This window comes from Balaenoptera musculus, chromosome 12 (genome assembly GCF_009873245.2).
Source record: "Balaenoptera musculus isolate JJ_BM4_2016_0621 chromosome 12, mBalMus1.pri.v3, whole genome shotgun sequence".
NCBI classification, from domain to species: Eukaryota; Metazoa; Chordata; class Mammalia; order Artiodactyla; family Balaenopteridae; genus Balaenoptera; species Balaenoptera musculus.
Window position 1 is genome coordinate 16,830,397 of NC_045796.1, and position 26,654 is coordinate 16,857,050.

Below are 26,654 nucleotides of genomic sequence, written 5' to 3' on the forward strand. Positions count from 1 at the left end.
TTGCTTGTCTGTAAAGGTTTTAATTTCTCCATCACATCTGAATGAGATCCTTGCTGGGTAGAGTAATCTTGGTTGTAGGTTTTTCTCCTTCATCACTTTAAGTATATCCTGCCACTCCCTTCTGGCTTGCAGAGTTTCTGCTGAAAGATCAGATGTTAACCTTATGGGGATTCCCTTGTGTGTTATTTGTTTTTTTTCCCTTGCTGCCTTTAATATGTTTTCCTTATATTTAATTTTTGACAGTTTGATTAATATGTGTCTTGGCGTGTTTCTCCTTGGGTTTATCCTGTATGGGACTCTCTGTGCTTCCAGGACTTGATTAACTATTTCCTTTCCCATATTAGGGAAGTTTTCAACTATAATCTCTTCAAATATTTTCTCAGTCCCTTTCTTTTTCTCTTCTTCTTCTGGGACCCCTATAATTCGAATGTTGGTGTGTTTAATGTTGTCCCCAAGGTCTCTGAGACTGTCCTCAGTTCTTTTCATTCTTTTTTCTTTATCCTGCTCTGCAGTAGTTATTTCCACCATTTTATCTTCCAGGTCACTTATCCTTTCTTCTGCCTCAGTTATTCTGCTATTGATCCCATCTAGAGTATTTTTAATTTCATTTATTGTGTTTTTCATCATTGCTTGGTTCCTCTTTAGTTCTTCTACGTCCTTGTTAAATGTTTCTTGCATTTTGTCTATTCTATTTCCAAGATTTTGGATCATCCTTACTGTCATTATTCTGAATTCTTTTTCAGGTAGACTACCTATTTCCTCTTCATTTGTTAAGTCTAGTGTGTTTTGACCCTGCTCCTTCATCTGCTGTGTGTTTTTCTGTCGTCTCATTTTGCTTATCTTACTGTGTTTGGGGTCTCCTTATCACAGGTTGCAGGTTCGTAGTTCCCGTTGTTTTTGGTATCTGTCCCCAGTGGCTAAGGTTGGTTCATTGGGTTGTGTAGGCTTCCCGGTGGAGGGAACTAGTGCCTGAGCTCTGGTGGATGAGGCTGGATCTTGTCTTTCTGGTGGGCACGTCCACGTCTGGTGGTGTATTTTGGGGTGTCTGTGGCCTTATTATGATTTTAGGCAGCCTCTCTGCTAATGGATGGGGCTGTGTTCCTGTCTTGCTAGTTGTTTGGCATAGGGTGTTCAGCACTGGAGCTTGCTGGTCATTGAGTGATACTGGGTCTTGATGTTGAGATGGAGATCTCTGAGAGATTTTTGCCGTTTGGTATTACGTGGAGCTGGGAGGTCTCTTGTGGACCAGTGTCCTGAAGTTGGCTCTCCCACCTCCGAGGTACGGCCCTGATGCCTGGCTGAAGCACCAAGAGCCTTTCGTCCACATGGCTCAGAGTAAAAGGGAGAAAAAATAGAAAGAAAGAAAGAAAGAAAGAGGCTATAATATAATGAAGTAAAATAAAGCTATTATAAAGCAAAGCTATACAGACAAAATCTCCCCCAGAAGCATATACATATACACTCACAAAAAAAAAAGGAAAAGGGGAAAATTAATATATCCTGCTCCCAAAGTCCACCTCCTGAATTTGGGATGATTCGTTGTCTATTCAGGTATTCAACAGATGCAGGCACATCAAGTTGTTTGTGGAGTTTTAATCCGCTGCTTCTGAGGCTGCTGGGAGAGATTTCCCCTCCTCGTCTCTGTTCGCACAGCTCCTGGGGATCAGCTTTGGATTTGGACCCGCCTCTGCGTGTAGGTCGCCTGAGGGCGTCTGTTCCCCGCCCAGTCAGGACGGGGTTAAAGGAGCAGCTGCTTCGGGGGCTCTGGCTCACCCAGGCCGCGGGGAGGGAGGGGTACGGAGGAGGCGGGGCAAGCCTGCGGCGTCAGAGGCCGGCGTGACGTTGCACCAGCCTGGCAGGCGGATTCTTAACCACTGCGCCACCAGGGAAGTTCCCATAGAATATTTTAAGTTTTACTAGGCACTTTTAATTCACCATATCATTTGATGCTCATGAAAAACCACCCAGTAAGGCTAGGTAATTATTACTCTCATTTGCAAGGTTCAGAAAAATACACCAATTTACTGATTATCAAAACTCCAATAAGCAGCAGTTAGGGCCAGAGATGTATTTGTGGCTTTCTAACTCCAGGTCCAGGGTTCCCTCCTCTATATTTTATTAATTTGATTGATTAATTACTAACTTGAATACTTACTGATCATTCTCTTCTTTAAAACTTTTCTGGTCAACACTGCATATTCTTCTAGCGTCCTAGGTTCCTTATTTTGGTACTTCTTAATGTTTGTCAAAAGGATGTATAAGTAAAAACTATGACATTTATTCTCTCATTTCTTGCTCTGGCATCTCATCTACAGTTACAGCATCATCTAGGGAGAAGCTCCTTTAAATTGTAGTTTAAGCTTTCTGTTCTACTTGATGAAACGTAAGCATTCAGAATCATAGAATTTGATGTTGAAAGGATCTTAGAGATTATTTAGTCCAACATTTTTATTTAACAGAAGAAAAATATAAAGTTCAACTCACACAAGTCAGTAGCAGAATTTGAATAAAAGTAGCAGAATTTGAATAAAAGTTTAAGACAAAATTTGCCTTTTTAAACTTATGAATCATAAAACAAATACATACATATACAGTAAACAGAAAGTAACTAAAATTTCAAGAGTAATTACTGGCCCCTGTTTCATTTTTGTTAAAGATACTTATCCATATTTCTAATATGACAATACTAATGTATGAGTCCATTTATCAAAGTAATTCTTTAAAAAAATCATGGAATGGCAATAAAGTTAAAACCTACTCAATTCTATATATTCATGCATTAATTATCTATCTTCCAGATTTTTAGAGTGAACTGGGAATCAAAATCACACCACTACCTAGACTAATGCTTCCCACCTAGGATGATAATCATGACCTAGTCTACAAGGCAGGAACAGATACCACTAGACTGTTTGCTGAACACCACTTAGAACAGTGCCTAGTACATGTGTTAAGCACTGAAAACGTGTCAGCTACCACTGCTTCTCCACCAATTACTACTTCTGAATACATTCATATGATTATAAATATGGCCATATTAATGATTCAGCCATACAGACAAGCATCCTGTTAGAGGACCAGTACCTCACCCTTCTCCTTTGGTCTATTGTCCAAGTTTTGTTCTAGTGAGCAGGGCCACAACCCTTAGTTATCTAGGAATACCTTTCCAACAACTCCCAAGCTAGAAGTACTTTAATATCTCAACATCAGAGTCTATAGGCTCTGAAAATTAACAGCTCATTTTAAAAGGAAATTTTCTACTCCAACACTTCTAAACTTTTAAGCTCATTTACCCATGATACAGAATGCATGAGAAATAAAAGGGAATCTCATGTGAAGCAGGAAGATTTTTTTTCCTCTTAATTGTGCTTAAGTTTAAACTTAAACTCTTCCCCAAACTAGCTTCCCCTCTTCAACTTCCCATTTTTATCAGAAATAGCAATTTTCTTGTTAGCCTGAAAACTGAAATTACCTTAACTTTTCTCTTGCCTTCCTTTACCTTTCTCAACTGCTTCAAATTTCATCCATTTAATAACTAACGTTCCTCAAAACACAACTCCTGAGACGCTCCTTACTGGATGTTACAGTCAGTACAGTTCACAATCACTTCCACAGTTCTGAAATCTAAAAAGTTCTGAAAAGATTTTTTATGAAGCTTCATGTCAAAACTCATCTGGTAGTGGCAAAAATCTGCTTTGAACTGACGTGAAGCTACTTATAGGCTTTATTTAGCCACTTACTGTAAACATTTCCATTTTTCACTGCAGAGATACTAGTGTTTAACTACTGGGTGATGCCTCAAACCTTGCTGGGCATGTTACATAGTATACAATATATACACGTTACCTTTCTAAAATTCAAAAAATTATGAATTCCAAAACATAGCTGGCCCCAGGGTTTCAGAAAAGGTATCATGGACCTATACAATATTGTTCCAAGAATCCTAATTTAGGCACCCTATTCTTAACTTTCTTTTTGATACTTTCCCTTACACCACTCCATGCATTTCAGCCTCCGTATTTACCACCAAGTCCTACAGGTTCTTCTTTCCACATACCACAATTGCCAATTCTACTCCACTCCTACTGCTACCACACTATCCCAATCATCCAATTTCTAAATGACCAAACCCATAGTTTACCTCCCGGCCATTAAGTTCTTCCCATCTGACCCATCAAGCAGATTAAGAAAGGCTCCTATATAACCACTTAAAATATTTCACTTCTTTGCACAAGAACTTAATAAACTGGAACAGATACATAATAAGAGGGTAAAGATGGTGATTGTGGGATTATAGATGAATTTTTGTTACCTTTTAAACCATATCTATAACTGTAAGCTAAGAAGAGGTTCTTTTTTTCAAACTTAATGAAGTTTTAAAAATTTCTAAATTGACTTATATTTATTCTGTAATTAAACCAACACAAACAAATGAAAAATATACTAGGCCGCTCCCCTATTTATCACTTCAACTAAAATTCCTCAGTGTGGTTTTCAAGGCCTTCTCCAGTTTGGTTCCACTAGGACTGGTATCATGGACACCCCCCCGGCCAACCCTGGCTTTTCAGTAAAAGCCAGTTTTACCGAAATATAGCTAATTATTTTTTAAAAAGAATGATTTTTAATGAGTAAAATAAATGATCACAAAGAAAATCAATTATACTGAAAAACACAGTAATCAAGTGTTCTTTAGAACCCATATTTACGATATATTTATATATTTGCTTCTTTATTAACACTCAACACAATAAAATCCACCAGGGGTCTAATAACAACTATAATTTTGAAGTAGTAATCTACATAAACTATACTCAGAGACAGCCACAACAGTAAAGTAATATGAAAATATCTGTGCTTTTTTCTATTAGTAATAAAGTCACAGGTACTACTAATACTACTGTGCTTTACTGTTTAAAATCATAATGGAAGTAAATATCAAATTTCAGTTACAGGTTATTCGTTAGTAAAAATATACAGATTTTTTTTTTTCAGGGACTCCTTTAAATCCTCTCCTCAGACCCTCTTCAGGGTTATGGAGTCTAGAGTTAAACTCTATTAAATCCACCTACTTTTATTTCCCACTAGTCCCCACAGTCAGAGAACTTCAGTCAGGCTTTGTCTGAACATGTTCAACCCTGCTTTCATTCCTGACTATGTTACTGCTCTAGCTTAGGATATCATTTCTCCACCTGGATGCTTATCAAAATCTTAACTATCTCTTCAAAAGTAATTCATGTTCTATCTTCTTTTTCTACTGCTTCAGCCCACATGGATCTCTCTATTCCTAGAACTCCTAATGTACCTGTGGGTCAATGCTTCATGACCCAACATGTAATTATTTTCTTATAGTTCCACTTCTTTGTCTCTTCATCCAAGGTGTAAGATCCCTGGGGACATGGGTGACATGCTTGTATACAGGACACTGCCCACATATAATATAGGCACATAGAATGTATTCAATAAAGAAACTATTCTCAATAAACCAAGTATCAGAAGACAATTTCTTTGGGAAGTTTAAGTACCAGAAAATACATCAAGAGGACTGAAAATTCCACTAAGCAGCAAAAACAGACTCATAAATTAAGCTTAATATTAATAATTCACCTCAATCAGAACCTAGATAGTCATATTATATTAAAAACTCAGAAACTTATTTACTAGGCAGTAATGAATTCCAAGTAATAAATCAGGAACGGAGTGCTAAAGTAGGCATAAAACAATGATTCATTCAAAAAATATTTGCTAAGCATCTACTACATGCCAGGCACAATTCCAGATTCCACTGATTCAATGGTAAAAAAACAAAAAACAAAAAACCCCAAACCCCCCCCAAAAACAATGAAAAACAAAATCAAAAACAACTCACACAAGAATTTACTATTAGGCCTTGGACTAGAACCTGGGGCTCCTGATTCTCATTATGACGCTCTGGAACAAAAAGCTGTTTCTGTCTTTCAGAATAGGTAAAGTTGGGGTGGGGAAATGTTCTCAGAAGGCAGTAAATCATATACAACATTATAAAGAAAAAGATTTGGAGCTATTAAAAAATATATATAATCTACATAGTATATAAATATAACATTAAAATCTCTATACATAAAATCTATAAAGAAATAGATTTGGGGATAAGTTTCAATTGTCTATGTAGAATATTTATTGCCTAATGATACTAGATGAACCAGGTATTACTCTACTCATTGATTAATATTTTAATCACAAACACTTCATGAAGTTTTATTCTTCTTCAAAGAGCTCTGCCAAGTTGCCTCATTTACTTTATATAAAAATATAAAAACTTAAATACCAATATCACAGAAGTGGGGTGGGTGATAGAAGTCATGGTGGTAAATATTATTCTAAGTAATCTTTTTCATCGGAGGGAAGAGCCCAAAAGAGGAGGATAATGCGAATGTGGGTAGGAAACCAGGAACTGCTCTCCACACATTTCAATCTCTAGTGCTGTTTATGACCAAATAGAAATTACTTTTCTTAAAGGGAAGTTCTTAGACTAATAGCAATGGAATTCAGAGACTGAGTGAGTGAGTGAGGGGGAAGGATAAGTGGGTGGGACTGGAACAAATAAACTAGTAGTCTGACAGTGCCATGCTAGTAACCTTAAGTCATCTTGTCCAAAACTCAACCCACTGCCTCCCACACAATAATATAGCTATATGTTAATTACTAATAATAGAGCACTGATTCTGGAGTTAGAAATCTCAGGGTCTTCAATTCTTTTCCTCACCATATACAATCACTGGCAAAGTTCTACTGATTACTCCCACAAATGTTTCTTGCATTAATCCCCTTTTCTAGTCCCACAACCTCCTTGTTCAGGTATCTTTTACCTGGATAATCGAAGTAACACAGTAATCTCTTATCTGATGGCTTATTCCACTCTTAAGCCTTTCTAAGCTAGATTTCACAGTGGTAACAAGCTTTCTAGCTCCTAAACATAGCTGGATCATGTCACTTTCCTCCCCAAGAGAGGTAAAAGATTTTGTAGAATTAGACTGTACTGAGTTTTGGTAGAAGGTGATGACATTGACCTAGGGAATAATGGAAAAGAGGTTGGGCAGGAAGAGAGGAGACTTAAAGACCAAGAATTTACAACAAAGGAGTCAGAAAAGTTAGATAAAATGCAGGAAAGAATGGGATCAAGAAAGCCAAATGAAAAGAGTAATAACAATAAAGTTTTAAGTTTATTATTTTTATAATAATTTTGTAACAATGAATAGCTAACATTTATTAAGCATTTATGTATGTGCTAAGCACTGGGCCAAGTGATTTATAATGCATTCACTCATTTAATGCTCTCAATAATCATGAGAGGTAGGTACCTCTGTATCAGACTCAGCTGACTACACATTGTTCTCTCCCAGAGAAAATAAGGATTATTTTATATAGCGCACCCCCCCACCCCCCCGCCCCGGCCTTATTCCCCACAATGCCTAAAACAGAGCACCAAACAATTTACATTCTTACTATGTTGGTGTCAACAATACCAGAGGAAAGCCATTTTTCCTATGAATTTCATTAACATGTCATTGACTAGCACAATATATACATGTATATACAGCTATATACATACATACACGTACATAAACATACACATACAAACACACTAGGGATCTGGAAATAAAATACTATGGCTTTCAAAAATAACTCTTCTCTTGGGACTTAAATCTGAATTGGAACAGTAAAGGCTCAGGGTACTTTTGTCTTGTAAAGCTCAAAGGAGGAAAGGTAAATGAAAATCTTTTCAACTGAAGAGAAAAGAGGCTTATACCCCTACCATCTACCTGGAAATAGGGAGGACCTAGTCCTCCTAAAGGCAGATGAAAGTTACTTTCTTTTAAAATGTGTATAGGAAATTTCCTATGAGATACTACTATGGACTAAACTCTAAGCCCAGCCTACTATTTGCCATGTGTGCTCCATTCCGTACAAGAAGTCTGGGCCAACTTTAGATGATTTTGCATAAATCCACTACCACTAGGAAAAAAGAACAAATAACAAATGGCAAAATGCGTGCTTCACTGACCTTGGGTTAATAAAGTTGCTATGTTTGGGTGCATTCTTCAGGAGTGTAATATTTGTTTGAAAGCATCAGGGTACTACTCAGAAAAGACATTTGACCATAACCTATACTCTGGAATCTCAAAAACTCACTTACTTTTAAAAGCAAGCAAATCTTCTAGCTTTAAACTTTAGTAGTATGTGTGTTCACTCATTCATTCACAAATATTTACATAGAGCTTAAATGTCAAGGCATTGTACTAATGCTGTAAAAACTTATTTAGTGGGAGAAACTAAAAAATAAACAGAATATTATAATAAAATATGGTAAATCCTGTGATAGGGGAAAAAAAGTGCTGAGATATTTAAATTATAAATAAGAAAAAGCATTAATCAGTTACAACAGGAAATATCATGCCACTTAAAAAAGTATTTTCCAGAATACCTTAATATGAAGAAAACATACCTGAATGGAACTCAGAAGATCTTTTTACCAAGTCTGTAAACTGAGGCTTACCCTTTCCCTTTACCAATTTAATTCTGGCTCTAAGTCAGAAATCTAAGTCTCTCCTTGCTAGCTATTTTGCATTCCTGTTTTAAATTTTTGTTTTTGACCTGTCTCTTTGGCTACCTGTTTTATCTACAAAAGAAATGTTTCCACAGAAAGCCTTTCAGTCACTTAATAATAGTGTCAAACCCTTTTCACAATATGCATAAAGCTACTTCATTTACAAAGATTTAGGACAAAGCTCTGAAAATTAGTAAAGCACATGTGTCTATACTACTATTATAGCCATCTACTTATCAAATAAGCATGATTAAATACACATTACAATAAATATATATCCCCCAAATTTGTCTTCCAACCACATAATTTCCGGTGCACTCAGTGTGAGATAAACAACAGTGTTGATAAACAGAACCAGTCAAAATTTTCACAAAGTTCTTCACGTGCTAGGAGAATCTTGCTTTTTGTTAATAAGCCTTAAACAATGGTACAGTAAAAAGAAAAAGGTTACAGGTATAATTTTTAATAACTATCACTATAATTTCTCACATATCAACTCAACTGATGACTCTCTAATTTCTATTTCTAGCCTGAATTTCTTGCTTGAATTCCATTTGCATATCAAATTACCTACTTGATAGGTCCAGTTAAGTGTCTAGTAGGCCTTTCAAAGTTAACACAACCAAAAAAAAAAAAACAAAAAACCTCTTGATTGCCCAGCCCAAACTTGTTACTTCACTGTCTTCCCCAACTCAGCCAACAACGACTCCATACTTCCAACTGCTTGGGCCAAAAATCTTGGAGTCATCCTTGACTTCTCTTTTATGCCTCAGATCCAATTCATCAACAATTCCTGCCCACCCAGGGTTTGTAATATATCCAAAATCTGACCTCTTCACACTCTTTCCTGTTGTTACTCTGGTCTAAGCCACCATCAGCTCTCATTTGGATAACTGCAATAATTTCCAATATGGCTTCCCTGTTGACATCTTTGCCCTGCTCTTATAGTTTACTCCACAAAGAGCTGCCAGAGTGAATCTTTAACAAGGAAAGTTACCTTCAGTTAACAGTTTAAAGAAGAAAAATCATATGGTCATATCAAGTGATTCTTAAACTAGGAAGAGACAGGCACCTACAAAAAACCTACAGCTAACATGTACTTAATGGTGACAGACTTCATGCTTTCCCTTAAGATCAGGAATAAGACTAGCTTGTCTGATATCACCACGTCTACTAAACACAGTTATTGGAAGTACTAACCAGAGCAGTAAGGCAAGAAGAGGAAATAAAAGGCATCCAGATTGGAAAGGAAGAAATAAAACTGTCTCTATTCATAGACACATTAGAAAACCCAGTCTCTACAAAAAAACTACTAGAATTTATTAGTTTAGCAAGGTCTCAGGACAAAGGGTGAACTCATAGAAATCAACCATATTGCTATAAACTAGCAATAAACAACTGGAAACCAAAATTTAAAACACAGTATCATTTACAACTGCTCCAAAAAAAAAAAAAAGTATCTAGTTATAAATCTAGCAAAACATGTATAGAATTTGTGTGTTGGAAGCTACAAAATGCAGATGAAAGAAATCGGGCAACCTAACTATAAGGAGAGATAAACTGTGTTTATGGCTTGAAAGACTTAACAAAATAAAAATGTCAATTTTCCCCAAATTGATCTAAGTAAAGTTTAATGCAATTCCTACCAAAATCCCAGCATGATTTTTTTACAGATTCTAAATTTTCCATGGAAAGGAAATGCAATAGTTAAAACAATTCTGAAAAAGAATTAAGTTAGGGAAATTTTACTACCTGGTTTTAAGACTTACCATACAGCTACAGTTATCAAGACAGTGTGGTAGTAGTACAGAGATAACCACAAAGATCAGTGGATCAGAATAGAGAATCTAGAAATAGATGCTCACAAGCACAGCCATCTGACTTTTGACAGAGGTGCAAAAGCAATTCAATGGAGGAAGGATAATTTTTTTTAACAAGTGGTGTTGGAACAGCCGAACAATCCACAGACAAAAAGTGAACTTCGATCTAAACTTCACACCTTTATGTGAAGATTATGTAAAAATGGATCATAGATCTACATATGCAAGATGTAAAGCTTTTTAGAAAACTTTTAGAAGAAAAAAGGAGAAAATCTTTGGAACCTAAGGTTAAGCAAAGACCTCTTATTAGACTTGACAACAAAAGGCACAATTCATAAAAGAAAAAAGATAAATTAGACTTCATAAAATTTTTTTTTTCTCCACAAAAGCCCCCATTAAGAGGATGAAAAGATAAGCCACAGATCAGGAGAAGATATTTGCAAATCACATGCTTGACAAAGGGCTTGTGTCCAGAATATATAAAGAACTCACTAAACTCAACAACAAGAAAACAAACAATCCCATCAGAACATAAGCAAAAGACTTGAACAGACACTTCACCACAGAGGATATACAGACAGCAAACAAGCACATGAAAATACATTCAACATCATTAGCCATTAGGAAAATGCAAACTAAAGCTACAAAAAGATGTCACTACATATCTATTAGAATGGCTGAAATAAAAAATATACTGACAATACCAAATGCTGACAAGGATGCAGAGAAATTAGATCTCTCATATACTGCTGATGGGAATGTAAAATGGTTCAGCCACTCTGGAAAAGTGGCAGTTTCTTATAGAGTTAAACATACATTTATCATACAACCCAGCCACTGTATTTCTGGGGATTTATCCTAGAGAGATGAAAAAGTATTTTCACATAAAAACCTGTGGAAAACTGTTCACAGCAGCTTTAGTTTTAGAGCCCCAAACTGGAAACACAAAAGTCCTTCAATCAATGGCTGAACAAATTGTGGTACATCCATACAATGGTATACTTCTTAGCATTAAAATGCAATGAACTACTGATACACGAAACAACTTGGATGGATCTCAAGGGCATAACGCTGAGTGAAAAAAAGCCAATCTCAAAATATATAACACAACGCATGATTCCATTTTTTTAACAATTCTCAAAGTGACAAAATTATAGTGATGGAGAACAGATGAGTGGTTGCCAAAAGGGTTAAGGCTGGGTAGCACAAAGGAGTTTCTTTGTGTGATGGAACAGATCTAGTTCTATATCCTAATTGTGATGGCTACACGAATCTACATACATGAAAATAATATAAAATTATACACACGCAACCACTAACAATTAAATCATATTCTAAGAAGTGAGAGGGGGAAAAAAGGCAAATAGCTCACGTCTTAAAATCCTTCAGTGGCTTCTAATCTCATCCTGAATACTAAAATCCTTTCTACAATCTAAAGAGCTACAAGGAAAGCACATCAGTAGATGAGAGGATCTCATCTACTCTTCTCCCGCTCTCTTAACTCCAACTACACTGGTCTTCTTGCTGTTGGAACACAGCAAGCATGCTCCTGCCTCTCTATTTAGAAAGCTCTTTCCCTTTATTACTTCACTCAGGCACCTGCTCCAATGTCATCTAATCAGAGAAGATTTCCGTGTTGCCTCCCAAATAAAATGATGTCTTCTTCCTCTTTCTCTCTCTATAGGAAGCTTAAAACCAACAAACAGAACTCAAATACCTTCCTCACCTGTTACTGCCCCTGGTATGCTCTTGTATTGATGAATGGCAGGCATTATACTATGCACTCAGGTACGCAAGCCAGGGCGTGTGTGATTACTTACTTACTTCACACTCAGTATTCTCAAATTCATCACCTACTCTTCTCCTTAATTACAGCCTTAACTCACATCTTTATCAATTCTCAAATATCAATTCTCAAATAAATGGTTATAAGGCTACCTCCCGGCCCCCGGCCCCCACCCCCCCGCTCTTTTTTTTTTAAACTCCTAGAACTTTAATTAATTTATTTTTTATTTTTGGCTGTGTTGGGTCTTCGTTTCTGTGCGAGGGCTTTCTCTAGTTGCGGCAAGCGGGGGCCACTCTTCATCGCGGTGCGCGGGCCTCTCACTATCGCCGCCTCTCTTGTTGCGGAGCACAGGCTCCAGACGCGCAGGCTCAGTAGTTGTGGCTCACGGACCTAGTTGCTCCGCGGCATGTGGGATATTCCCAGACCAGGGCTCGAACCCGTGTCCCCTGCATTGGCAGGCAGATTCTCAACCACTGCGCCACCAGGGAAACCCACCCCCGCTCTTTTCTAAATATTCTCTACAGCCATCAGAAACTACACTGCAGCCAGAGAAATCTTTCTAGAACGTTAATTTAAACATTCCATCATTTATGGGATGAAGTCAAATCTACTTTACAGAGCATACAAGTATTTTCATGCTCTTTCTTCTCATTTTCCACCTCACTTCCAATTAACCCACCACTGGTACCTAATGCACTGTGGAACTATTCACAGTACTGAATAGGTGTGGACTTTCCTACCTCCATCCTTTATGCATGTTGTTCTCTCTGACTGCAATGGCCTCTCTTCTCCCAACTTGTCCTCCTCTTCCTTGCCTATCTGACACAGATTGTGTCACCCTTCCTATGAAGAATTCCCTCTTATATCCCTCCTTCCCTCAGTGAGTCAGCCACCTCCTGTAGATTACTAAAGTGTTTTATGTCTAACCTTGTCACTGCATTTGCTAGTGTTAGTATACTATTGATAGCTTGTATACCTGTCCCTTGAGGGCAAGAACAATATGTTAGTCATCTTTCCAATCCCATCACCTAGCAAAATACCTGGCACACAGCAGGACTCAAAACTAATTCAAAACCACTAGATAGGTGAATTAGGTTGACCAATAAAGAAGGTAGAGATGAGGCATGGTGAAAGAATGAGTCAGGCAAGATTTTTTGGGTTAGCTATTTTGCACAGGTATATCATAGAAGCCATATGAAACAAACTCTATGGAGTTTCTTTCTATTCTTTTGGTCGTGTGATACCCTATAGAAATTGAAGTACTGATTCCGTAGCTTGGTTTGGCTAAGATCACCAGTTCACTTTTCCCATGAACCAGTTACCTTCCTCAAAAGAGTACTTCTTATTCCATTCACAGAGCTACAGCAACGGCTCTGAACAGTCATCCTGTAAATTCATGCCATTGTTCATGAGGGGAAAATCTCATGAATAGAATGAGGATGTCTCACTCAGGCCAAGCACCACCTCAGCTAGAAAAATCTCAAAAAAGAAAAAGAAAAATCAAGCCCAACGAATACATGTCAATACATTTTCATATGTAGAAAAGCAGAATTGGCTTTGTGGAAATGGAAATTTTTTTTTTGAAACCCCACTTCCACATGTTTATTTTTCCATTTCCTTAGAAAATCATCATAAAGTAGCAAACAGCGCTTAGTCAAGTACAGTTCAGGTATATGCTAGTCACAAGGTAAACAGCAAGTTACTCTCAACGCAAACACACAGTACCTGTATTTTCACCAACTTTTGTTTGTCAATGATCCCTTAGATATCTTGAGTACTTTTTCTCTTCAATTCTAGTAACTACTTAACTGTGATGCCTGCATGCATCTGCTTGAGTTCCAAAGAGTAGACGCCCATGTTTGTCAGGTCACTAACAGTCTTTTAAAAATTAACCAAGCAATTATACCACAATATGTGCTCAATGAATTAAAATGGAACACACACTCTGTTCTGAAGCCTTTTTAAAAAGCAAATTTTCTTGCCTATATCGCTATCTTCTCTGTTACTATTTTCTAGTGATAACTTAGCACCAATAAAAGCTAATGAACAGAAAATGTTTGTATAAGCATCACTGTATAATACAAACTGTATTATTAGGTTAAAATATTACTTATACAAATAGCAATTAATACTAATTAGTACAGCAAAATATTCTACAACAATCACCAGTTCACTCAATGAGTTAAGATAAAAAAACTTTTAGGAAAACTCAAAGCAAAAAATCACAGTTAACCCAGTAATGAACATCAGGAAATTTAGCACTGTATCTTTTTTGAATGTGAAACATGGACACAGAAAAGAATACTATTAAAATAATTGAAAAAATATTAACTAGCAATTTAAAACAAAAAAATTACAAAGGTCACCTTATACAGATAAAGTGGTATATGTTTATTAGTATTATATTTAAGCTCATATATTTTCAGTGTTTTCAAAATCTGATCCACGCCTATTTTCTAATGTTTTTCATAAAAAAAACCTAAATTATGGGTTGTGAACTAATTTCAAATTAAAAATGTGGGCTTTTTCACAGGAACAGATAAGAAAAATACAAAGAATTAATAATTTGCATGTTTATTTTGTAATTAAAAAAATAATGGTGATGTTTTATTTCACCCTTGGTCTGAAGAGGTACAGTAAATTAAACAATATAGACGTTATCTCCCTTTTATTCTACTTTTTGGGGAAAATGAATTGAACAGGTATTCTGAACGAAAAACCTAACAAAGATAAATTCCAAATGTAAGATTACCTCCCATTATTTGAGCTACATGTCTACTAGAAAAAATAATTCACCTTGTTCTGTTTGAAAGATTAATACTTTTTGAAACTGAGCTTCGCTAAATAGAAGCTAATATTGATATAAGAAAGTTACAGGGAAGAAAATCTGCCTCAAAAAGCATAGGATATATCAGACATTTTGACTACTACTTATTGATGTCTACTAAGTTCAGGTAAGTACTGTGCTAGGTAACATAAATACAGAGCTAGCTAACATAAGAAACGCAGATAATGTAGTTAAAACTACCATGCAAGGTAGGTATTATTATACCTATGTATTTTTCTAAAGAAAAGTCCTAGAGTCAAAGAGTTTGAGTGATTAGCCTAAGACCACAAAGCTATAGTTAGTAATAGAACTCACATTTGAACTTGGGCTCATCTGACTTTAAAGACCAGGTCTTTTCTTCTCATACGTCACAGATTCCCAACACGATAAAATTAAGATGTTTAGTTAAAAGGGTGGAGGTTGACAAGTTGACAAGTTAACAGAGACCAACTCAAACTCAAAAGTAGTATTTTCTTCAGCAGCTGAGAGAATTAAAACTAGGTAAACTCCCTTCTACTCCTATTTTCCCAGTTCATATCAGAATGATTGTTTTTGTTGATTTCTCTGACTAAACAAAACTTGCCTGGTGTGAGAACTGTGTTCAGCAAGGTCAAATTGCAGATTTCAAGTTTTCATTTGTATTGGCAAGTATTTCCTCCCATTGATAGGGAATGGAAAATCATTCCGCTGAACTGCCATTGGCTCTACACTAATGAAACAAGCAGTATCTGGCCTGCCTGACTGGCAAACCGACAGGAAGCAAACTTGTGATGTGCTCCATTTTGCTAACACTAAAAAGGTTAACATTAAGATATTATGGGTCAAAATAAGTTTTCCTTAATATAAATGTTAGAGTAAAACTTTAAACATTAAAACTCAAAAGAAGAGTATTATTTAATAATTCAGATGAAAGTATAGTTAATAAACCAAAGAATAAAAAGAATTTACTAACTGAAAATTTATTACTCTTTTTGTGCACTTTTTTTCCCTCAATAATTCACCGTCATCTGTTATTCTCCCAGAACCTGTCTTCTGCACTAGCCAAACAGACAAGTTAAATGGTCAGAATCAACCCCCAGAAACTCTGAAGTTTTTGATGGTAGCACTAATCTCTATAATATACCTCGGAATGTGGCATTGCTTTTGACTTACTATTTTGGCAAGCTTGGGCAGGGGCTGGTTGCAGAGACCACGAATTTTCTTTAACAGAGTAATTCTTTTGAATCATTTTATTAAAAACAATCAGCATTCATATATTTCCACCAGAATCTTTTAAATTCTACACTTCTTTACTCTTGCTTCTCTTCTCTGTCTCTCTCTGCAGGACCATTCCAACCTCTACTTTATTATTTGGCTTCTGAGGCTTGTACCAGGACTGTTTTTTGTTTTTCTTCTTAGGTGAAACAAGAATGCCATTTTCTTTAACAAGGCAATTAAAATACTACAAATTCTTAAAATGCCCTGGTCTATGTTGTACCTATTTGTGGATAAATCAGACTGACTTTCTTTCTGAAGCCACTCAAACTGACACCCTGTAGTAGTATCCCTTTCCAGTGGTAGGTTGTTACAGTTCAAAACAAACAAACAAACAAACAAAAACCCCCAAGAGTATAAAAATATCCAATTGTAGATATTTCTATCTCATTTTAAAAACAGTATTGTGTCATACCAAGTTTAAAAATTAAGCAATTTGTTTCTATACATCTTCAAGGGGAACTTTTTTAAAAGCCAAGAAATATTTTGCATAAATGACTAAAGATCTTAGAACTTAAGGGAAGTCTTCAGTTTTAGGAAAGCTAAAATTATTATTCATTAGGCAGAGAATAACTTGCTACAGAACAGGAAAAAGCTTACTGGTGCTAAGATTCAAACATCTGAAAAATGGTTACTGTTAAAGTAGGGTAGGGTGGGGTGGGATGTTTTCCCTTTTCCGTGAAAACACCAATATTCCCCACATCACAGGAATGTAAGAAAGTGACTGAGCCATTTAATCCATAATGTCAGTATAAATGTACAGTTGCACTGAAATTGCCTTAAAGAGGTAAGACAAACTTGTCTTTTAAAGGCTGGTTAAGAGCACATAATTATATATGAATTATTTTTTCTACTCTGCTTTTAAAAATTTCTATTCACTTTTTCACTTTAATGTCAACAACTTCATAGGAATAGGTTAATGAATACTAATTTAGCTGCAAATAATTTCTTTCTTTTCTTCCTTTTAAGTTCTAGGATGTTTTTTCAAACTTTTGGCTAGATTCAAAAAAATAGCATTCAGAAGACTTCGTGTGATATCTGAGTCTGTGCTTAAAACTAGAGATTCAAAGACTTAAGTCCAGTGCAAACACTTTTCAAAATCAGAAGGTGCTTACTACCAAAAAGAGTTGTGATACACAGGAAAACTACCACTAAGAGCCATTCAGCACTGAACACACAGTATTTCTTGAGCTCCTTAAGTACAGGCCAGGCACTGAAGATATGGTGAAGTCAAGACTGAAAGGAAAATAAGACACAGTCTGTCCTTGAGACAATTTAGTGATTTCCCAGGCTAAAAATGAAAAACAAATATTGCAATTTGATTGACTATTCCACTCTTTCTTCAAAAAACTTATCCACAATTTGCATTACTTTCTCTTCATAGAAGTTTTCCTTAATACTTTGTGAATTCTCTGAATTACCCCTTTTCACACAATAAAGGTATAATAACTAGTGACAAAGCGAACATTTATTGAATACGTAAACTGTACTAAATGTTTCACAAGTACTTCCATGAACTGGGATCTTATACGATATTTTTATCTACTTGTCAAAATGCTGAAATCCAGATCATCAAGATATGTCACGTTTCCTCATCATAAAGACTAGGTTTACTCCTGACAGCATATTGACTAGATAACATGTGCAAATGCTCCAGAAAGTATTAGTGACCATAAATTACAGTTGAGTTTTAATTAACCTTATTCTATCAGAGAAGAGTGCCTTAGTTGTTCAAATAAACTGTGTATTAAACAATGTCCCCCATAGTGCTATGAAAGCTTCTTGGAAGGGTTACTAACATCAACTATTTTGTTTTACAACAGAACTCCAGATAAGCAAGAGACAAAAAAAGTTGCAGTTTACTGAGCCCCTTCTATATATCAGATAATTCACACAAAATGTATAATTTGTCATCACAACAAACCTATAGGTATTCTACTCCTTTTACAGAGAAGAAAACAAGCTCAGAGAGGCTGAGAAATTGTAGTTGGCCCCAAATCACAAAGCTAGTAAGTGGCAAACCAGGATTCAAACCAGGATAGCAGACTCCAAATTTTCTATTGAGCCACAAAGCAGCTTTCTGAAGCACTAACAATAGGAAATCACTATTAACTAAAACTCTGAAGTACAAACATAATGTTGTTCCCAAGTTATGAAGTATATTTCTAAAAAAAGTTTCTTATTGGAGTATAGTTGCTTCACAATGTTGTGTTAGTTTTGAAGTATATTCTTAAAGAAAAAAATTTATGTATGGAAGTTTTTGTTTTTGAAATCAAAGATAATATCCACTATGCAGTTTTTAAAAGAGCAAATATGCAATGTCTGTTCCCCAACCTCCTGTTCTGTTTTACTTTTCTCCACAGTACTTTTTTCTCCCAGACACGCTTGATTTTACTCATTTATTATATCTTCCACTACTAAAATGTAAACTATATGAGGACAGAAATTTTGTCTATGTTATCCACTGCTGCCATCTCCAATATCTCAAAGAACCCTGTGCTCAATAAATATTTGCGAAACGACAGAAACCTTGGCACTTAGTAGGTATTCAATAAATATTAGTTTCTCTTTCTTTTACTATGCAGGAAACACTAAAAAGGTTAATGTTAAGATATTAAAGGTCTAAAGAAATTTACCACTCCCTTGATACCAAATTTTGAACTGAAACAGATTATCAGAAATCCAATAGAATTTCTTGTTCAAGTTTTACATTAAAAACGTTGAGGCAAATCAAAAAGATACATTCGGCAAAGCCTCATTTATAAAGCACTGTCAGGAGATACGGGGGTCTACATGAATTATATTTTGAACAAAGCACTTTTAAGTGGCAAAACTTTAATCAATTTTCACAGAGATCTTTCACTGATATTAATATTCGCAATTTTGCTTTGTGGCAATTCTGACTTGGATCTCCTTCTAAAACATCAACTTCTCAGCTGACGTATCTTACTGTGCTTTTAACAGTAGCCCATTCCTTCTGAGGATTAAGAAATTAGAAACTAAGCATACTTTGTAAAATGAGTCAATAAAAATCAAAGTGAAAAGCCTAAGTGAAATGCATAACTTTAACGCTAGAAGGCTAGTAGTAAGTACTACTTAGTACCAAACATTGTGTTTTGAGGGATGGAATACTTAGAAAATGAAGAAAAAGACAGCCATTCTTAATCTCTGACTCTTATCAAGATCATAGGCGAGTTTAGCAGTTAACTAAAGGGAATGTAAAAAGTACAGTACTGGCCACCCCTGAGTACTTACTCAGGGATTTTAGATTTCTGATTAAGTAAATGTCCTTGATTTTTAGGGTCGGAATCATAAAAAAATGAAATGTTAAAATATTATAAGTATTTTGGAAATATGAACCAGAGGCAAATAAATATGAACATGCATACGTTTAGATTTCATACAATTTCAAAGTCTCCAAATCCTTACCATCTTAATACAGAGGACTTAAAATAAAATGACATATAGACTGTGAGAGTCTACCGAAAGATTCAGCCCAAACCTCCTTAGAGTCGTTCAGCATGATCATCTTCCTCTGCTTGGCACCCACCACTACCCACATCTCCACTTTCCTAGTTGCCTAAAACTGTTCATCTAATCCTCTACTAGCATCTTATCCCCTAGCTTCTCCTCCTTATTACTGTTTTGCCCCATTTTCACATTTGCCTCTGTTATTCCCTCATAATCCTTCTATTTTATAGAGTCCCAATCTTAGATGGACCAAATAAAGATGACATAAGTGAAACAACGGAAAAGTGCTACTACTGTTCTCTTCTGGGTCATAGGAGCGTGGCCAGGTAGAGATATAATGAAATTGAAGCTTTTCTGAATTACAGTTTAACTTACAAACTTTGTATGTTGTAAAGATTATCAGGAACTTTTCTTCAAAACATCTATAACAAGGTAAACATTGCCTTTTAAATACATTGATAACCATTAAGAAATACACTTTTAGTCTTGATGAATTTATACAACTAAAAAAAATGCTGTTTCAGAAAATTCAAACATTCCTCATGGGACTTTTTTGGCACGAAACTCACAAAGTTTCATGTAAGTGGTGCCCATCACACCCATTTTGCAAAATGCCATATGTTCATAGATACATATGTAGATTTCATCCTCAACAGTATTTTGAGAAAAGAATTTTCCCTACAGAGAAAACTACAGAAGTAGAATAAATTTTTATTTCTGTCAAGACACAAGACTAACCATGTTAAGACACTTACCCAAGTATAACGTGTTACTAATACTAAAGAAGCAATTCTCAATAATAACGTAACTGGGGCTCTGAGTAGTGTGCCCACTTAACTCTGCAGAGTTTAAAAACCTCCTGATTTCATTAGATGCAATAACTGTATGCAAGTTTTAAACAATATCACTAGCTGAAGGCAAGCGCTTCTTTCCAGTAAAGAGAGGACCAAATATAGGTGTTATTTCAATCAAATCAGATTAAGTTAAAACTTATTTTTCAGGAAATTTGTATCAGATGAGACTGATCATTTACCCACTTCTTAACAAGTTACAAAAAGCACAGGTTCTACTATGCGACAGTTCACTAAAGAGGGCTGAACCGCTTGCACTTCATCAGTGTCCCCTGAGAATACTTTTGAACTCAAGAAAAGGTATTCCACGTGCCCAACAGGAAAATGAAATAACGGAGTGTATTCAGTGGACGACTTACTCATCTAATTAACGCATTCAACTTTCAGTTGATCCTTTAAAGATTTAAATCTTAAGCACCCTCTATTAGAAACTGATTATATTTAAGGGGAAAAAAAACCCAACAGAAGTTCTGAATCACTGGAATTTTTGTTCTATTTCCTGTTAACACACTGATAGTGCCATCATTCAATATATTCGTTCCAGACACGTTTTTTCAAAGTTATTGAATCCTTTTTAAACTTGGCCTTATTTTAATTTGTAACTCATTTATCTGACAATTCTTCCCATTGTTTCTAATTTAAGTGCTCAGCCAAAGCTTACAGTGAGATGAAGAGCATGTCTGTCTTTATTAGAAAATGCAGTAGTTTCAAAATCTAAAGTTTCAAACTGTCAGGGTTTAAAACCAATCACGACTTCACTGTTCCAAGGAATTCAAAGATATTTTTAAAAAGGTGTCAATACTCTGCTACTGTACGAAGAGTGTGGTAAGCAGCAGCAGTGTAAAAACTGAAAGCAAAATTGTATTCCATGCCCACCAAAATTCCCGGCCAAATCTGAAATTGCATAATGAGCAACGTACTCTTTAAGAGTGAGCTAAAGCACAAACGAATTCCTCTTATAAAATGCGAATCAACCTGACCCTAAAGTTCGACACTTTACAAACTTACCTAAAACAGACAAAATGGATGCAAAAGTATACTGCTTCCCTGTTGCCTCAAATACGACCTTAGTGTTCAAGAACTTTCCAATGAAGAGAGGCACTCAAAACAGCCTCGCATTGGGGACCCCGAAACGCATGAACTCCTGAGAAACCCCCGTGAAGCTGCAAATTCCCTCCACTCTCCTGGAAACTCCGCTTATCAGAAACATTTGAAGAATTCCTCCACGACAATTAAGCTGACTTGAAGAATGGAAACCGAACATCGCAAATATACTATATATGGAATGAAACATGGCCAAACGCATAGATACGAAGCCACACGGGCTCCGCCACTCTGCTATACTACCCCGCCCGAGCAGCCGTACAGCATCAGCAACGGGAAGATACACCTGTCACCTGTTCAGCGATACCCAGACCCTTTCAGCCTCCCGGCCCCAACCCCAATCTTAGGGTTTGAGGTTGACGGGACAGAAAGCTAGAACTATCCTCTGAAATCTAAGGGCCACACACTCACAGCGGGGCTGCTCCCCACTTCCAGAAGGCTGCAGAAAACCCACATCGGAAAAGGAACCACGCTCTCCCCTCGACCTCCACGTAACTCCCTCGATCTCTCCCCGCAACACCCTCGCCCCTAAGTCATCCCTCTTCGGGCCACGGCTCCCCCAGAGGAGATCTCCGTCCCCCCCGCCCAGCCCCCCATATCTCACACATGCCAAAGGGGCGGGCCGGGGGCACCCGTGCAGGCAAGGGCCCTCCCCGCCCCCGGCACCCTCCCCCACCCGGGGCTCTCCCCGGCGCCCGACTCCAATGAATCTCCCCCTCCCCCTACACACTTCGTCCCGGGAGCCCAGGCCGGGCCCGATGCTCCCCACCCCCGCCCGGTCTGGAGGACTTGGGGGGCCTCCCTCTCTGCCTCGCCACTGGGGAAGGAAGGAGGCGGAGGGAGGAAGAGCGAGAGGAAAAAGCGGACGCCCCGCAAGGGCCTCGCGAGTCGGCAGAGTCCCTTTCAGATGAAGGGGGGGTGGTGCGGGGAGCTGAGGGGAGAGCCGGGATTGGGGATCCCGCCGAGGCCCGGCAGCGCTGTCCGCTTACCCTTCGCCGCCGCCGCTTCCCCCTCCTCCTCCTCGGCCGCCGCCGCCGCCTCTCCCACTACGGCAGCCGTCTCCACCGTCGCCGCCGCCGCCTCCACCACCACAGCCGCCGCCAGCGCCGCCGCCGCCTCCGATTCCACCCGGCAGGGGGGACACCTCAGCCCTCCCTCCCTCCCCGCTCAGCCCCTCCGATCGGCCGCCGCCGCCAACTCCCTCCGGCTGCCGCTGCCGCCGCCGCCGCCGCCGCTCGTGGCTGAGGGGGAGGGGAGGGGGGTCGGGTTGGGTCGCCCCGCCGGCGGCTGCTGCAGATCAAAAACGATGGCTGGGTAGTGTCGCCTCTCCCCGCTCCTCGGCTCCAGCTCGCTCGGCCTCCCTACCTCCTTCGGCCCCCACCCCCCTCGCGCTTGCTTGCCCTCCCCCCACCCCCCCAGCTCTCGCTCGCTCTCGCCGCGGCTCCGCCACTCGAGTGCAAATCAAAATACTGTCACACAATATGGCGGCGCGGCCGCCGGCAAACACCGCGAGATCTGTGGGCGCTGCTGAGGCGGCGGCTGTGACGAGGCCTCCCCCAGTCGGGCGGCGGGGGAGCGGCCGGCGGCGGTGGCGGCGGCGGCGGCGCGGAGATGCTCTTTCTCCGCCCTGCACCCCTCCCCCGACTCTCGCAGACTCCACACCCGTCTTGCGAAGGCTGAAGGGAGAACGCTGCCCGGCCGCGCGGACTGGCGCGGGCCGCCGCTGGGGCCGTGCTAGAGGGGGCGCCGAGGCAAACGGCCCGAGGAGGGCCCGGGATCCTACTTTTTAAGTTTTATCCCTGCCGCCGTTACTTGGAGGGTGTGTGTGTGTGGAGAGAAAGAGCAGGTTTACCCTTCAACGGGGGCCGATAGCAGTTTGGGTTGAAAGGAGAAAAGAACTCCCCGCGGCTCGGCCCGTCCGGAAGCGGGCGGCGGGAGCAGTGGGCCTGCTGGCTTCGCCGCGCGGGGAAGGGGCTTCGAGCTCCGGGCGGGGGGCGGACCCGATGCCGCGGCACTGCAGCCGCCCCGCGCCTTCCCCGGGCCCGGGCCGCCGAGGGCGGCAGGTGGGCCTGCGGCGGAGGCGGGTGTGCGGCCGCTGCGGGGCGGGGACACACCCCTTTGGAGGCGGGCGGCGCCGAGAGCCGCTGGCTGACGCGGGTGACCAGAGCGGGAGACCAGAGTCGTCCCGAGAGTGTGCGGGACACGTCCTAGAAGGCTCGGAACTCGCAGCTTCGAGTTTGGAAAAAAATGTTGGGCTCTGAGTCTTCTTGAGCGCTGGAAAGAAAAAACCAGTGTAAATGCTGCAAGGGTTTTGTTGTTGCGATTTTATTTAAATTGCACGTTCCTAGAAGTCCTAGAAGCAGAGCCAAAGACACTTTAACTTGGGGGGGGGGGGGGAGGAGGCGAAGGAAAGACTTCTGTTTCTATCTTAAAGAAATATTTAATTTCCCCCTAAAATGAAACGTGTTTAACACTCACACGTTTCTCACAATGTAAGATATTTATTTAAACATTCTAGCGCTTTAATGGTGTCCAAAACACTACATTTTTTTTTTTTGTCCATTTCTCTGCCAGTTTTTTCCTTGAAACAATTCTTACTCCCCAGAAAAATCCTGAAGGAGCATTTTTATTTTTCTATTTCCAGTATGAGCGCTGTAGTTACAGCGAGAGCCTTTAAACACACACACACACACCCCCAAAACAAAACAAAAATCTCTTAAGAAGTACAGGCTTCTCTCCGGTTAAGGTACTTTTGCCAGTTCTTTTCCCCTCACTCATCATTTAAAAATACCTGAAATATTGGGATAGGGCACCAATTCAAAACCCTTACCACGTCAAAGCCGGAAGTACTTATTATTACTTACTGTATCAGAATTTAAGTATTTTTCTCTCCATTGTCGATATCATTAAGAGAAGTAAATTAGGATTTTAAAAATGGGAAGACTATAGTTTTAATGTATGCAATGCTTGGTAATAAAAAAAGTCACTGAACCTTAATACTTCACAGTAGTCCTTTCTGAGGAACTATTTCTGAACTAAATGTTAAAGTAATTGATGAAATGAGTTTAGAGAAATTGAATCCATTATTAAGTAAATTTCACTTCTCTTTGAAACCACTATAAAATATAGAGCCAACAATTGCTTTTGAAATGGTAGAATTACATATTTTATACAAAATATTGTTAGAAATTTAATGAAATGTATATATACATATTTTAATGGCAATATAATGCTTTGTTAACTTATGAATACGATAGGTGTGAATAGCTCAAGTCTAAGAACCAGTGGGTGGCAGAGAAGGTATGTATAACAATACATCCTTGCACCAACACTGAAGAGCTTTAACCTGGATCTAATCATGAGAAGCATCAAACAAACCCAAATAGAGGAAAATTCTACAAAATAGCTGGCCCGTATTCTTAAAACACTTTCAGTGTCATGAAAACAAAACAAAACTGCAGATTAAAGGAAACTAAAGACATAACAACTAAATGCAATATGTGACCCTGAACTAGATCTTTACTGGAGGAGGAAAATGCTATACTTTAGGATGTTATTGGGATAATCGATGCAGTTGGAATATGAACTGTAGATTAAAGTACGTTATCCGTGTTAAATTTCCTGAATATAGTATGTAGGAGAATATCCTTGTTCATCAGAAAACACACTGAAATATTCCCTGCAGCCACCAGGGAAGTCCCCTTGGTTATTTTTATTTTTATTTATTTTTTTTTTTTAAATTTTATTTATTTATTTGTTTGTTTGTTTATTTATTTATTTATTTATGGCTGTGTTGGATCTTCGTTTCTGTGTGAGGGCTTTCTCTAGTTGTGGCAAGCGGGGGCCACTCTTCATCGCGGTGCGCGGGCCTCTCACTATCGTGGCCTCTCTTGTTGCGGAGCACAGGCTCCAGACGCGCAGGCTCAGTAATTGTGGCTCACGGGCCCAGTTGCTCCGTGGCATGTGGGATCTTCCCAGACCAGGGCTCGAACCCGTGTCCCCTGCATTGGCAGGCAGATTCTCAACCACTGCGCCGCCAGGGAAGCCCTATTTTTAAATTTTAAAATAGTTTAAATATTTTTAAAAACTTGGTGAATATGGGAATTTCTCTACTATTCTTACAAGTTTTCACTGTATGAAATTATTGCAAAATAAAAAGTTTTAAAAAACAAAGAGCTTTAAACTGCAGAGTTCCCTGCTTAACCAAGAGAAGGAATGTTGTGAGATGGACAGATAGAGATAGAGAAATAGATATCCTTTCATAATGGAACTAGCCATCTGTTTCTCAGTAACAGATGGGAGTTTTGGTCATTCAACTTTTCCTTCTTCTTGCCTATTTAATCTACTTGAATTTGGAACAGAGATAGTTAGGAACCCTTACTATATATTTGGTAAATGTGATACCCATATTTACTGATCCAATAAATATTCAGTGTCTATTATCCACAAGGCTCTGTGGAGAAAACACGAGGGAACAAAGCAGACTGTGCCTTTCAGATGCTCTCTGTAATGATTAGAGAGATAAAACAAGATATAATCCCTGTACTACATTCAAGAGTCTTTTAGTCTAGTGCTGTGTGGCCACTAGCTACCTGTAGCTATTTACATTTAAATTAATTCAGCAAAATGAAATGTTCAGGCTCCCAGTTGCATTAGCCACATTTCAAGTGCTCATTAACCGTCTTCACAGACAGTTCTATTATTGAACAGCACTGGTAGTAGAAGAGAATACACTATGTAAATAACACCAATACAAAGTAGATGGTAATAAACACCATAGAAGCTTAGAGGAAGGAGAGTTTACTTTGCAGGGGGTGGCAGTAGAGGAAATGTCAGGGACAGTTTCAAGAAGATTGTGTACAGGCAAGTGGAGATGGAGCAAGAGTATTCCAGGCAAAGACAACATGAACAAAGCGGGAAAGGGAGAGGCATATTCAAGGGATAGCACTTAGTTCTA

General features: G+C 38.6%; 1 protein-coding gene across 4 annotated transcripts in view; it reads right to left on the reverse strand.

Moving 5' to 3' along the window:
* The window catches only part of TAB2 (TGF-beta activated kinase 1 (MAP3K7) binding protein 2), a 91,801-nt gene extending 68,708 nt beyond the window's left edge, over window positions 1-23,093 (reverse strand). For 2 of the 4 annotated variants that reach the window (XM_036871413.1, XM_036871411.1), the window contains exon 1: window positions 22,687-23,093. The gene's annotated coding sequence lies outside the window, so the exon portion shown is untranslated. Of the gene's footprint in view, window positions 1-21,601; window positions 22,221-22,686 lie in introns of those variants that run through there. The other 2 variants (XM_036871409.1, XM_036871412.1) reach the window with 1 other exon arrangement.
* Between the last annotated feature and the right edge of the window lie 3,561 nt (window positions 23,094-26,654).